Raw genomic sequence first — 14,332 nt, 5'->3', positions numbered from 1 at the left:
AGGGCCTCCTGGTTTCATGGTGTTTTTTTTTTTTTAAAGGTGCAAGAATTATGAGATATAGTTGACGTTATGGGATAAAGACAGTTGCATGCTGGCAAGTTGGTCCCTTGTTCCCAGTCACCCTTGCGTGACTCATTTCTGCCCCATCATGCATTTCCAAAAGTTTCTGAACAGACAGTGTGCTGGATGGTGGCGAGTTCCACACTGGGATATCTACCCATAGTGCACTGCAGTGTGCATCATCACAAGCACTCTTTGTGAGTTTGCGTAGCGCTGATGCAAGAAGCCAAGTAAGCATGCGCACAAGTGATATACTAACTGCAGTGTCTGGAGTGCAGACATGACTTAAGATTCAGAAGTCACTAGTGCAACTGCAGGTCCTTTCCCAAAAGATTATGTTCAGAAGTTGCAAGTGATCACTCCAAAGGTGATATTGTTCTCTTAGCTAGGTACGTATGCAAACTCTGTACCCAAAAACTCTAAGCACAATCCACAGTTTAACTAGAATGGGATTTCAGACAATAATAAAATGGTAATAAAATTGTATAGAAAACCTGTTTCTTTAGCATTAAGGTATGTTTAAAGGAGCCTGTCAGGTTAAACAATACCTGTTGGGGTTTTTTTTTAATTAAAAAAAATCTTCCTATATTTACAGATATTCAAACTAAATGAATTTTGAAAACTTATTTTTCACTACTGAACTTAAGGGGTTTCTTTTACTTTGGTTTTTGCATTGTTCTCAAGGATAATTAGAATGGACTATCAGTTACATTCTGGTCAGGTTCTAATTAATTTCACATTCAGGTTCTCATATCTTAGTACAGGGTCTCAGTGGTTGAGTTGTAAACACAACGGGAGAGAAATTTAGCTTCTTCTTCTTTTTTTTTTTTTAAGTTTCCACTGTGTGTGGGTGTGTGTATATGAGAGAGGGAGAATTAATAGTAAAGTGAGTTTTTACAGATTTTGTATTTTGGGGTCTAATTTAACAGTGTTCCTTCAAAGACCTACTGATGCCTCTTAGAAAAACACTTTAGAGATACAAATTGGGTGAGATAATATCTTTACTGGATCTTTATTTCTTGAGAGTTCATCTGCTCCTGCTACTAATTCTTCCTTTGAAGCTATAATTCTCTGAGACTACAATGAACTGCTTTGGAAAATGATTATCATGGGCCTGATCTTGCAAAACATCTGAAAGTAGTGCTTATTGCCAGGAGTTTTCCTGCTGAAGTCAATGTCTGGTAGTAAGTATTTTTAGGCTATGTCTACACTAGTGCAGTAAGTCGACATAAGCTTCGTAACTCCAGCTACGTGAATAACATAGCTGGAGTTGACATAGCTTAAGCTGACTTACCGCTGGGTCGACAGGAGACACTCTCCTGTCAACTTACCTTACTCTTCTCGTTTGGGGTAGAGTACTGGGGTCGACTGGAGAGCGATCTGTGGTCGATTTGGCGGGTCTTCACTAGACCTGCTAAATTGACCCTGGTGCATCGATCCCCGGAGCATCAATTTGGGGGGTAGTGTAGACATAGCTTAAGGATAAGGCCTATAGTCAATAAAAGTATGTCTACAGTGCAATTAGACATCTGTGACTGGCCCGTAGCTGACTCAGGCTAAGGCTCTGGTAAGAGGCTGTCTAACTGTAGTAGGCATTTGGGCTTGGGCTGGAGCTTGGGCTCTAGGACTCTGAGAGATGGGAAGATCCTGGCCGGCTGCGGGTGTTTAACTGCAGTGCAGACATATCCTGACAGAAAATGGTAACTTCAAGTGAGAAATAGTATGTCATGTAGATGCCCTTAATTATAGGCATAGCATATAACTAATGGAAAATCCTTTAGGCTCAGATTACACATGTTGTGTAATCTGTGTTTTTGTGTTTTGTTGGGTTTTTTTGAGAGTGAGATGAGTGAGCCACAACATTTTGGATGGTCCATTCCAGCTGGAATTGTGACTGATTTTTCACAAAAACTATGCTTGCTGCTTTCAAAGATGTTTGCTAATAATTGCAAAGCAGAGGGCACGATCTAAAGTGCTGGTACAACATTTTGCCTTGGGTTTTGTCCATAGCCGAGTCCATTATGTAAAGGTACATCTGGCTCCTAAGTTTAATAATTTCTAGCACTTGATTCTTTTCTCAGACTGGCCCTTGTGTATAGTAGCACCAAAAACGTGGCAGAACATATGTATTTGGTGGCTAAAAGTAGCTGCTGCTCAATCCTGTAGGGTTGCTAAGATACTGCTGTCTTGTAAAATGTGTTGGGACAGATAAGCGTGTCTAATGCATGTACACTCAGATTCTCCAAAGGACTGCATTTTGACTAGAAGTGGGAGGATTTTAGCTTTTCACGCCAGCTATGTGCATACTCTCCTGCAATGAATGTATCATTAGCACATTTCACAAGTGAAATACATTCTGTATACTTGCTGGCATAAACAATGCTCATGAGACTCCTCGGATGTGTAATCAATATGATGCTATCTGCTTGCAATAGAAGTGATTTTACACATCCCTCAGCCCACTCAGAGATCCAAATGGAAACTCTAGTGCTCAGGGGCATCATGTGGGTCTCCAGGACTCTCTGGAGAGTGCTGAATTCCTAAACGAATGTGCGGATTGCTCTCATTCATTTAGTCTTTTCAGCTGCTTCACATAATGTTACTATTAACTTACTAAGCAACCAGATATAATTCAATAAACTCCTAGTGTACATTAGAAATATTATCATTAAGAAATTTCATAGAAAAGAATCCGTTGACCTTATATAAACACAAAGGGCCTGATTCTCCTCTCACACCAAATATAAGTTGCAAATAACCCCTATTAATGTTAGTGAACTGCACCATTATAAAAATGTGAGTGGCCAGTCAGGACAGAGGTATGTAGAAAGGCAACCCTACTCTCATAGATTATCAGATCTCACCTCCTATAGACATCCATAGCAGCTTAGTGGAAAGGTGGCTGGAATTTGTTTTTTGTGTGTAAATGGGTGCAGGTTCAAATCCTGTTTAATTTGCCATACGAGAGGAAAGTTGTCTTAAATTGATGGTGATGAAGGCAGTATAAGAATCTATACAGAATGGAATAGGAAGCCCTCAGGAAGTTATTTTGTTTAAATCAAAACACAGAACTGAGTTCCTAATAATTTACACAAGTAATAGAGAATTGCCAGAGTGGCTTCAGAAATATTCTTGTACATCATTAATTCATTTTCCACTACAACAAGTGTTTGGGTTAAATGAGCACACAAGGAGGAGACTTACATTGCACAGTTAAAAGCAACTACACCTTTATTATAACTCAGCATATTGATGATTTTTAAGTTCATTGTCTGCTGAAAAGCATGCAATCACAGCACATGTCAGTTGGGATGGGGTCCGATCAAAAGAGGGCCTTGTATTTTGTGGAGTGCATTACCCCTGTAAAAAAGCTGGTGCAAGTCACTACTAGAGCTGGTCAAAAAATTTCTGACAGAACATTTTCCTTCTGAAAATGTACCTTTTGTCAAAATAGAAACTGTCTGCCGGAATGTATTGTTTTTGTTGAAATTTGGTTTAAAAAAATGAAAAACGTGTTTCAAAATGGGACATTTGGGGGTTTTTGTTTCAAAATGACTTTGTTTGAAATTTATTTTATTTTATACTCTAAATTATGAGATAAAATGCCAAAATCTGAATGAAATGTTTGACTTTTATCAAACCTGAACGCTTTGATTAACCCCAAACAATATTTTTTCAAAAATGTTGTTTTGTGGGAAATTTTGAAAAAATTGCTTTAGTTCCAATTCAGAACAAAAACAAATTTCAAGGTGTCCATTTCCCATGGTATAGATATTCCAGGTTTTGACCAGCTGTAGTCACTAACATGCTGGTTTTGGTAACATTTACATTCTGTTAGCTCTGATGTAAATGACTACACAGGGTGCAAGGTTAAGGAGAATAAGGCTCGGTTTTGCTAGAGAAGTAACTCTTTGCACTTGTGCACTGTTTTCCAGCAAGTGGCAGTCAATACAGTGAACTGAAATGACGAATAGATTGTTATGCACAAGAAGAAAAGGAGTACTAGTGGGACCTTAGAGACTAACCAATTTATTTGAGCATAAGCTTTCGTGAGCTACAGCTCACTTCATCGGATGCATCTAGTGCCACTAGTACTTCTTTTCTTTTTGCGAATACGGACTAACACGGCTGCTACTCTGAAACCTGTCATTATGCACAAGAAGTAATCCAAGAATTGCCAAAGTGTCAGAGTGGCTACAGAAATATTCTTATGCATCATTAATCCATATTTCACTACCTTTAATCTGTCCTATTTTTTCTTTTTAAAGAAAATGCAGCAAGTGTTTGGGTTATCTCAGATTGGCGAGTGATACGCTGTGGAGCATGAATATTGCGATACATTGCTTCAAACTTTAATTTCTTTACCCAGACATTCCTGATGCTAATTCATAACCTTGTTCTTATCTAACCCACACCCAGGCCAAAATCCTTTATTCCCTTGACTTAAAAATGAAGATCTGGAAAATCACCTGTATTTTGACCAAAAGTGCTCATTCTCTTTTTCCTGATTCCATTTTTTTTTGCTACTTCTAACCTGCTGACCACAGTAATTCTTATCTCACTTCACAGGCAGCTCATCAAAGCAGACAGAACAGCATGTATCTACATTAAGTCAGGCACAGTATGCTTGATCTCTGTAAGTGGAAATGTGCAAACTGTTCAAGTTAACTTTACCCCCAGGCATCTGAATGTATTAAACCCATTAAATAAGTGATCTTCTTTCCTATGTGTGTTTATGTCATCACTTCAAAATGCAAAGCTAAGTCCTTCTGCATCAAAATGATATATCGTGTGGAACTGATGATACTTGGTTCTTGTCTTTTTCGTGGCCTGATTTGTAGCAATCATGTACTATAGTCTTGCATCTTCATTGTAATACTTATTGAAATTCTACAGGGTTTTACTATTACCTACAGTAGCTTTTGGAGCAGGCTGAGCTCTTGAGAAACAATGGACCTGATTCTGATCTCTCACCAGTTTAGTGGAGTTACTTGTGGTTAACAATGGTATACATGAAATCAGAATCTGGCCCAATACTTCCTATCTTCCAACAAGAAAAGGAGTACTTGTGGCACCTTAGAGACTAACAAATTTATTTGAGCATAAGCTTTCGTGAGCTACAGCTCACTTCATCGGATGCATTCAGTGAATGCATCCGATGAAGTGAGCTGTAGAATGCATCTGATGAAGTGAGCTGTAGCTCACGAAAGCTTATGCTCAAATAAATTTGTTAGTCTCTAAGGTGCCACAAGTACTCCTTTTCTTTTTGCGAATACAGACTAACACGGCAGCTACTCTGAAACCTGTCTTCCAACAGTAACTTTATGCAGTTGTTTTATCTATTGGCTGAAATGTTTGAACTGATAATAGGGACATCTGTGCTTCCTGCTCTCCACAGGACTTTTGTAGCATTTTTATTCGGCCTTCCAGCCTCTGGGTCCATTCACGTCGGAGTCTGGGAACAAGGAACAAACACTCTTATCAGTAAGCGCTGAGCCAAATTTTTCAAATGTATCTAGATCTTTTTAGTGATATTAAACCTTTCTCCTCTCTTTCATCACCAAGGCACTTGCCTTAGATTTATTTACCATGTAGGCATCTCTTTGGCTTTCTAGTTTAGGAACACAGAGCATGGTGATGGCAATGATGGTATCACTCAACAGTGGGTGACATTCCTGGATTCCTAATGAGTCAAACAACTGCTGAAGTACTCTCATTAGTATGAAATGCTCTTTCTTCTCCTCTGGGGCATTCTCAAGGCCACACAGAAATACTCTTTCTGGTAAGGTCATGCGATATGCAAATTTAAAGTTGCACTGAGAAAACATAATTTACCATGCTGCATTGGAGAAGAAATATGAACCACGGAAAGGCCTATGTATATCATTCTGTAATTGTGATGTTACTTTGTGTCCTGAACCTTTAAATGTAATCAAATCCTTTTTCTTCATTGTCATCAAACCTTATATGTATATAATGAAGGGAACTGATGTCATGAGGGAGAGAAGCCACAGAGCTTTAAGGTTCAGTATGGTGTAGAGGGAAGGAAATGTCATAAGGACCACTACAGGTTAGCTATTGCCATTGTAGTTTTCCAGTGGAATGATGGCTATCAAACACTTGACAAAGATAATGCTATGAGATCAAATGTCACATCAACAAGCTAAAGATAGCACTGGATATTTTTTGCAAATTACATTTGATGTATCAATAAGGACAGCAGCTAGCAATTTTATTTCAGAATTACCCAGAAGGAAAGGTTGTGGATATTTTACACAGTTACTTATATTAATTTGGTTTCCAGTTTTGACTGCAAATGATGGTTTAACCTTTTCAGATTGATCTGTCCTACACTGACATTGGCATTCTCAAGTGAGCGTATTCAGGTTCTCAGAAATCAGTGTAATTAGCCAAAAACATTTGTCATTCAAAACACAGTATTTTCCCTGCTGTTCCTTGTTAACTACTGTTCCAAGGAACAGAGAGAACACTCATTTTCAGTTAAAGCTGCTCATGCTTCCAGGTATCAGCTATGCTAGGCAGCAACTCTGCAGATTTTGCAATATCAATGTACATAGCCTCCTGAAGCTAACTTTGTGTGAATTGGAACAGTTTATGAACAGCTCAGGCACTGGTCAAGCTTATCTTGAATGGGACCTGCTTGGTCCTATTTTGGTGCAGCCAGAATTGCTCTGGAACACTCAGCAAATAAAATATCCTTTTTGTGCACCTTATTCTTTATACAAAACTCACTTTTAAAAAACTCAGATGAAGAAAAAAAACCCTGTCATCTCCACACAAATAGCATGATTTGTGATTGCTGTGTGAGCTGTTTCATTCTGCATGGCCCCCTTTTTGTGGAACTGTAACCCTGTAGATTTTTAGTCATTTGAGGGATGCTGCATGTCTAACTGCTTATAATAAGTTTCTCGCTTTGTCAACAACCTGATTATCTTACACCAGGACAGTTATCTAGTAGTTAAAAGCACATTGGGAGCAAGGCTTCTGAGTTCCTCTACTTCTAGCATTGCCACTGACTTGAGACATAGCCTTAAATAAGTCACATGATCTCTGTGTGCCTCAATTTCCATATCTGTAAAGTGGGGATAATACTCCGTCCCTGGAGTACTGTGGGGCTTCGTAAATGTTAAGTGCTATAAAATACATTAAAAGGTGCTATAGAAGCATACATTATTACTCTAGTTATTAATGGACAGTTTGTACATTATTACTCTAGTTATTAATGGACCTTAATTTAACAATTTTCATTTACTCGTTGTCCCAACTCCAGGTAGAAATCTCACTATTTCCCGGCTGTCACAAGTTATAATATTAATACATTTTAATTTTTAGGTGGTTGTGCTCCAAAGCCTTTGAAGAATGACCCAGGGGCTCAAGGGTGAGGGGGCACTTGAGTTTACACATAGAAGAGCCATGGAAATATGGGACAAAAAATGCCAAACAGCTAGCAGAAAACTTGTGTGCTGTGAATAAAGCAAACTAGTAATGGTCCACCTTATTATGAATCATGTGGAAATATGACCGAGATGCTGTACAAAAGAAAAAATGCAACTCACTTCTTCAGGGCACTTCTGCTTAATCTAGAGTCTTCGCCTTGTTGTTGCTGAGTGTGTTTTTCAATGATTTTTTCCCAAAAGTTTTTCAGTTCTTTTGCATCATGGACAAAGATATCAGGGCGTCTGAAGCTGATAGTCTTAGTCATTTTCTGAAAAGTAAGCCAAAGGTCAGAAGTCCTTTCCTTGTTAAAACTTCTAAACTGATGCACATGACACATTGCAAAACCTTTGGATACTTTCTTATAAAATGCAATAAAGCAATAGTCTAGTCAGACAAGAATTGGTAATTGAGTCTTATTCTGCCTAGAAATAAAATATCAGACAGTGAAATGTGCTTAGAAATGATTTGTATGCTATTCCTATATTTTTGGTAGCCGTTGGAATAGTCTTCCAAGGGACATTGTAGAGGCCCCAATATGTAAGACACTTAAAATGCTACTGACCAATCCACTAGAAAATATTCTGCAGGAAACAATGCTGTCCTCATCAAAGACTAGGCTAGAGAAAGTGGAAAGACCCATTAGGTACTCTCTCTTCTGTGGTTCTACAAGAGATCATAGGTGGTGGTGATCTGTAGGGAATTTGTTACTTTTAAATAATTCCTGTTACTGTTCCAAATCATATCAAGCACAAAATGCGCCGGAGAATTATACATCTAAAATGTGAAGCACACAGCGTGTGAAGCCTTAGGGAGCTTATGTCCTTGTTCTCTCATTTATCAAAATGCCAGTTTAAATACTGTTAAAAACACAGCTTTAGTAAAATAGGGAGATCAGTTTATAGGAAAAAGGGCAGAAGGCAGGGAGATTTCTCCTTGTTAAATGTATAATCTTCAAACTCTGGTGGGTATTAAAATTCTCAACATGCCTAGGGTACCTACTGATACCACCAAATGCTTTTAGGGTTATCAGGCCTTAATGATACTTTGAAAAGTTATGCTCAGTCAGTTGCTTATTCCCAAAAGAAATGAACTGAAACACTGCACCATGCATTATATGATCTCATTAGTACGTAACACTTCTGCCTCGAGCATGAAACAGAATCCCACATATCATCCTCCTGAAATAACCTCCAGTTCCCTCACAGAATCAAGTGCATGAGATGAAAGGGAGGAAGGGAGAGAAAAATATGCTCCTGGGGTTACTACTTATAGTCTCATCTCGATCAGTGTGCACCTTGGTTGCCATCCGCTGCTGAAGTCCCTTGCATCAACCATTTACCTGTACTCTCCTAGCTATAGAGTTTGTTTCCCAGGTTTCTTCAATGGGGCTGATAATCCCCACTGCCTCATAGGTCCTTGTTGGTATTTGTGGGGCTGCTCTAAGAAAGGTGTCAACCTTTATAAAGCTACTTTTATGAAAATCTAATAAAGCTACACTAGAGAAGGCCAATCTGAATTGTACCGTTATTGGATGGACCTCTGAAGGGTGCCATGCTGCCACTAATAGATCAACAAAGCAGGAAGGAACAATCAGATGTGGCATAAGTTAGGGAAAGGGGCAAGTATAAGTCCTTCCCATATAATGTAGCATTTTAATGCTAAAGATCTTTTAAAAGGCCTTTAAACCTATGATCTGAGGGGTGACTTTGGTACTGGCTTTTTTTTTGGCTATGAAAAGTCCATCATAATGAATAGTTTGGTCAAACTCTATGCTCAGTCCATCCAAAGAGGTTGGCAAACTAGTACGACTAAAAACCAACTTCCAGATGCAATCATTTTCCTTTGAGAAGTCTAGATGCCCAAGGATGAGTGTTGTCTAACTGCAGGAAGTGGGGAAGTGAGCACGTACTGGCCAGTGAGTATGTTTAGCATAATCATCTATGGGATGGAACATCACACCTGCTTGATTGTTGTTTGTTGTCCTCTACTGTCTGGTCCTGATGGGTACTGGAGCAAGCAAATATTTTCCTTTAGGTCAAGAGGTGTCTGCAGGTTTGGCAAAGAAAGACCTAGGATCTATCCCTTCTGTGAAATCTTGGATGAGTGAAGGATATATAGGACGCTGCTTCATTGTAAACTCTGAGGGGCCAATCACCTGTTTTATTAGCATCTTTTGTCTAAAGTGCTTTGTCAATAATAATGTCATTTTTAATAATAATTTGTTTCACTGGGGCACTATCACAATAGTATTACAGTAACTCCTCACTTAACATTGTAGTTATGTTCCTGAAAAATGAGACTTTAAGCGAAACGATGTTAAGTGAATCCAATTTCCCCTTAAGAATTAATGTAAATGGGGGGGGGTTAGGTTCCAGGAAAATTTTTTTCACCAGACAAAAGACTATATTATATTGCATCACCCAGGGCAAGGGCACCGGGTCCTGGGAGGGACTGGGAGCCAAAGGTAAGGTGGATCACTGGCCTACAGAGGGTGCTCTGGGCTGGAAATTGAGCTAATTCCTGAGGATGACCAGCAGGAGGTGCTGCTGGGTAAGTCTGAATGCTTGTATACTGGTACACAGTGATGATGATTGTGAAGCTTGGTTGAGGTGGAGGAGTCAGAGGGTGGATATTTCCCAGGGGATGCCTTACTGCTAAGTGATGCACTAGCAATTGGCTGAGCCCTCAAGGGTTAACTCATTGTTAATGTAGCCTCACACTCTACAAGGCAGCAGGAATGGAGGGAGGGGAGACAGCATGGGAGACAGCGACACACACCCTGTGTGTGTGCCTGAGAAAGGAGCAATGCGCATCTCTAAGTACCTGACTCCACTCTTAAGTACACTGCCTTTTAATTTAATCAGCAAGCTGAGGCGGCTGCTGCTGCCAGGAAGCTCCCTCTGTCCTGAGCCCTGTCGTGTGTCCCTCCTGCTCTATGCAAGATGGGGTAAGCGGGGTGCAGAAGCAGGGGAGAGGGGGACACCCTGACATTAACCCCCCCCTGCACAGCAAGCAGCAGGCTCCCGGGAGCAGCTCCAAGGCAGAGGGCAGGAGCAGCACATGGCAGTGGGGTGAGGGATAGCAGTGGGGGACGGACAGCTGAACTGCTGGCAATTGATAGCCTGCTGGGCGGCTGCTGCACAGGGAACTTACGGGGGCTGCTGGTCCTCCCTGGTTCCAAGCCCCCACCGGGTAGCTCCAACGGGCTGCTCTTCCTACAAGCAGTGGACAAAGCAGGCGGCTGCCAAACGATGTTATAAGGGAGCATTGCACAACTTTAAATGAGCATGTTCTCTAATTGATCAGCAATGTAACAACGAAACAAGGTTAACCGAGACGGAAGTGAGGAGTTACTGTACTGCTCTCCAGCTTGTTGCCTCATCCTAAAAAACAAGCATACGTCAATGAAACATGCCCTTTCCCTATCTTTAATGCTATAATCTTATAAAGAAACAAAACCTGCATTGTGCAAAGATTAAATATGTTCCCCAGTAATGTTATGAGTGACTGAATATGATATTACTCATAGTTACTCCTTAGCAGAGTGGATCATTACAACACTAAAGACTCTTCCAGCAGTGGCAGCTACCTACTTGACACTTCAGATAATTATGCTGTTTCGTCAGATGTCAAGTACAAGCTCCTGATGAACTATCTGAGCTGGTCTGCCCTCCAAAGGCTATTCTCCTTGGACTCACATTTGATTCTGCCGTAACATACTGAGCTTTCTTTTGATTTTTAAAAATCCATTAGAAACTCTTCATGTGGTATCAGTGAAGGGTTTCTTTATGTTCCAGATGGCTGCCTTATTTTTCACAAGTAGCTGCCAATTTTAGATGCCTCCCTTTTTGGGTGCCCAGCTTTGAGGCACTAGGTTTTGTCATGCTGGTTCCCCAACATAAGTGGGTCCTTTTGAAAATTGTGATCCATCATGATTCTGGTGTGTGATTCTGAGCCTGGCTGGTGGCATTTAGTCGGTTAATACTTCCCATTAACACATTTTTCCTTTCTGAAACAAGTGGGTAGTGAATGGCATTGGCTTCTCACAAATTCTAATGTGAGCGATTACCCCAATCGCATTGCTGTGGTGTCATTGCTCTGTAGATACCATATGGTTGATATATGGAACGTGACATCACACAGTATTAACCATTCAGCATTTCTGATGCTGCATCACCTGAAAGCACCCTTTCTGTGGGATCGATGTCGGAGCACCAATGTTCAGAAGAATTGGTAGGTGTCAGATATTCACTATAATAGCCCTTTCCCCTCTAAGTCTATTTAAAAGTTCAGCTGGAATTTCTAGGTAGCTCCATATAGGAATGATTTTTTTGAACACCCACATTCTTTAGTGCTCCTTCATTAACATTTTACCATTAGTTTCCTACTTCCTAAATACATATCCTAATAGATCACTGGAATTCTATAAAATTGACCAAAAAGAAAAGGAGTACTTGTGGCACCTTAGAGACTAACCAATTTATTTGAGCATAAGCTTTCGTGAGCTACAGCTCACTTCATCGGATGAAGTGAGCTGTAGCTCATGAAAGCTTATGCTCAAATAAATTGGTTAGTCTCTAAGGTGCCACAAGTACTCCTTTTCTTTTTGCGAATACAGACTAACACGGCTGTTACTCTGAAACATAAAATTGACCATAACATTTCAAATTCTACTCTACATGACAAGTTGTTGATATGCATGTTCTGCCTAATGGCCTCTGGGTACCCCACTGTTCAAATGGAACCCAGGCAGTTAAATCATCTCCAAGTCAAAATTGCCCTTCTTGGGCCCAATCCTCCTCTCATGTACACTGGTGTTAATAAACAGTAACTCAACTGAAGTCAGCTAGAATCCAAATTTATTATGGGCCAAATCTCGAAGTACTTGCTCAGACACTGGGAGTTTTGCCTGAGTAAGAAGAGAGCAAGGAATCCAGGAAACAACGTGGTTTTTCTTTTACCCCGATTCATTTTAGATGGCCCTATACACTTTGAAATGTGCAGTGGATGTAACATTAAACAGAGAAATGGAAGAAAAGGTCAGGAATCAAATTTCTGACTGCTAAAGGTTAATTTGACATGATTTCCCCTATAAAGACACAACTGTAAAATAGCACCTAAAATAGCTGAAGATTACACAACAATAATACTATCATGGGCCCATAGAACTTTCATCGGGGGGGGGGGCAGGGCTTGGGATGGATGTGAGTGATGGTTGTGGAGTGAAGATTCATGCAATGAGCTTTCTGAAATCTATTCCTGCGAGGAACATATTTGAGACCACTAGTCTGTGTGACCCTTGTGGCAGGAAGAGTCCATTATTTATATCTCCTCGTATACGTGAAAGAGGTTGCCTTTAATAGTATCTTTCTAAGCTTGCTGTCTTCTCTCAAAAGATAAGAATAGATATTTGTCTGAGGTGTATATAATACTAAATGCATCACTGAGGTTTAATAGCCTGTTTTTCATGTGAGTTAAGTTGGCAAAACACGATTTTAATAATTACACATAGTCCAAATTGTGTTTTTGCTGAAACAGGTCACTTACTACATTTGGCTCTGCACTGCAGAATAAGATTTCAGTACATGGCAAGGATAACTTCAATCACTGTAAAAGAGTAACCTCATAACTATGCAGTCAAATTTTAAGTCATTGGGTTGTGCAGTGCACTGGAATGCACAGCTGTCCTGTCAGGTTTGCAAATCACACTTGAAAAATGTAGCATGAAATCTGTTAAGATAGTCTCTGCATCCCTGCACCAGCCTTGTCTCCTGTAGTCCAGGGAAATTCACTCTGAGGGAGATTGATGGGTTTTTCACTGCTCTCCCTTGTGGCTTCTGCTTGGAAGCAACTTTGATTTCTGCTGGAAACGGATCTGCACATGGTTTTTGTACCACTATCATAACATTGGCTTAAACTGATATAATTACAGCAGTACAACCCTGTAGTGTGGCCACACTTTTTTACTACTATAAAGGTGTTTGTCAGTATAGCTTAGTTATTCCTGTAAATTTTGGTCTGCAGGCAGAAGCTACTTCAGGAAGGTGTTAAATCAATACGCTTCTGCATATCCTGACCACACGCCTTCACTAATCCTACTATTTTGTGGGTTTAGTTTGGGTAACTGCAGGCCCCCTCTAAGGTGCAAGGAAGGTTATAACCAGTATTTTGCTACTGCAACTTACTTTCTCTCTCTCTCCTTTTTTTGCAGGGAGGATGGTGGAGTGAGGTATGTGGGTGATCAATCATTGGGGGAACCTTTTTGATATGGTCTATACCAGTAGGAGCCTGTAGAACTAGGAGTGAATCTTGCTTGTTGCTTTTAACAAAAATAGCTGGTTTTGGTCAAAACAGAGGAAAAACATTTTAACTTTTTATCAATTTTTCTCTCGGTTATTCATACAAATATATCTTTTGAATGTTTCTAGTTGAGTCCCCCAGAACTGAAACCTATATTAAAATACATAGATAATATCTGCTAATTAATAAAATATGAAACTTTTTTCTCATAACACTTTTGCTTTCATTCATGCTTTAGTGTATTAAATAAAGCTGATGCAGCGAGGAGTATATTTTGTGGAAAAAATAAAATTTCTTTTTCCTTTTTTTTTTCCTTCACTGAAACAGTGTGTTGGTGAGGGGAAAATCATACACTCGCTCTTTTTTCCATTGGGGAAAGGAGGGAAGTGAGCAGGAAAGAATCCCTTCCAAGTGAAACATTTTTTTTTTTTAAATTGAGAGCTTTGTTTCCAAAATGTGTGTTTGAAAACAAAACAAAAAAAAACCTTGGTCAAACTAAAAATATTCCCACAAT

The sequence above is a fragment of the Natator depressus genome, chromosome 5, assembly GCF_965152275.1.
Source record: "Natator depressus isolate rNatDep1 chromosome 5, rNatDep2.hap1, whole genome shotgun sequence".
In the NCBI taxonomy this organism is placed as follows: domain Eukaryota; kingdom Metazoa; phylum Chordata; order Testudines; family Cheloniidae; genus Natator; species Natator depressus.
This window is presented reverse-complemented; position numbering follows the sequence as displayed.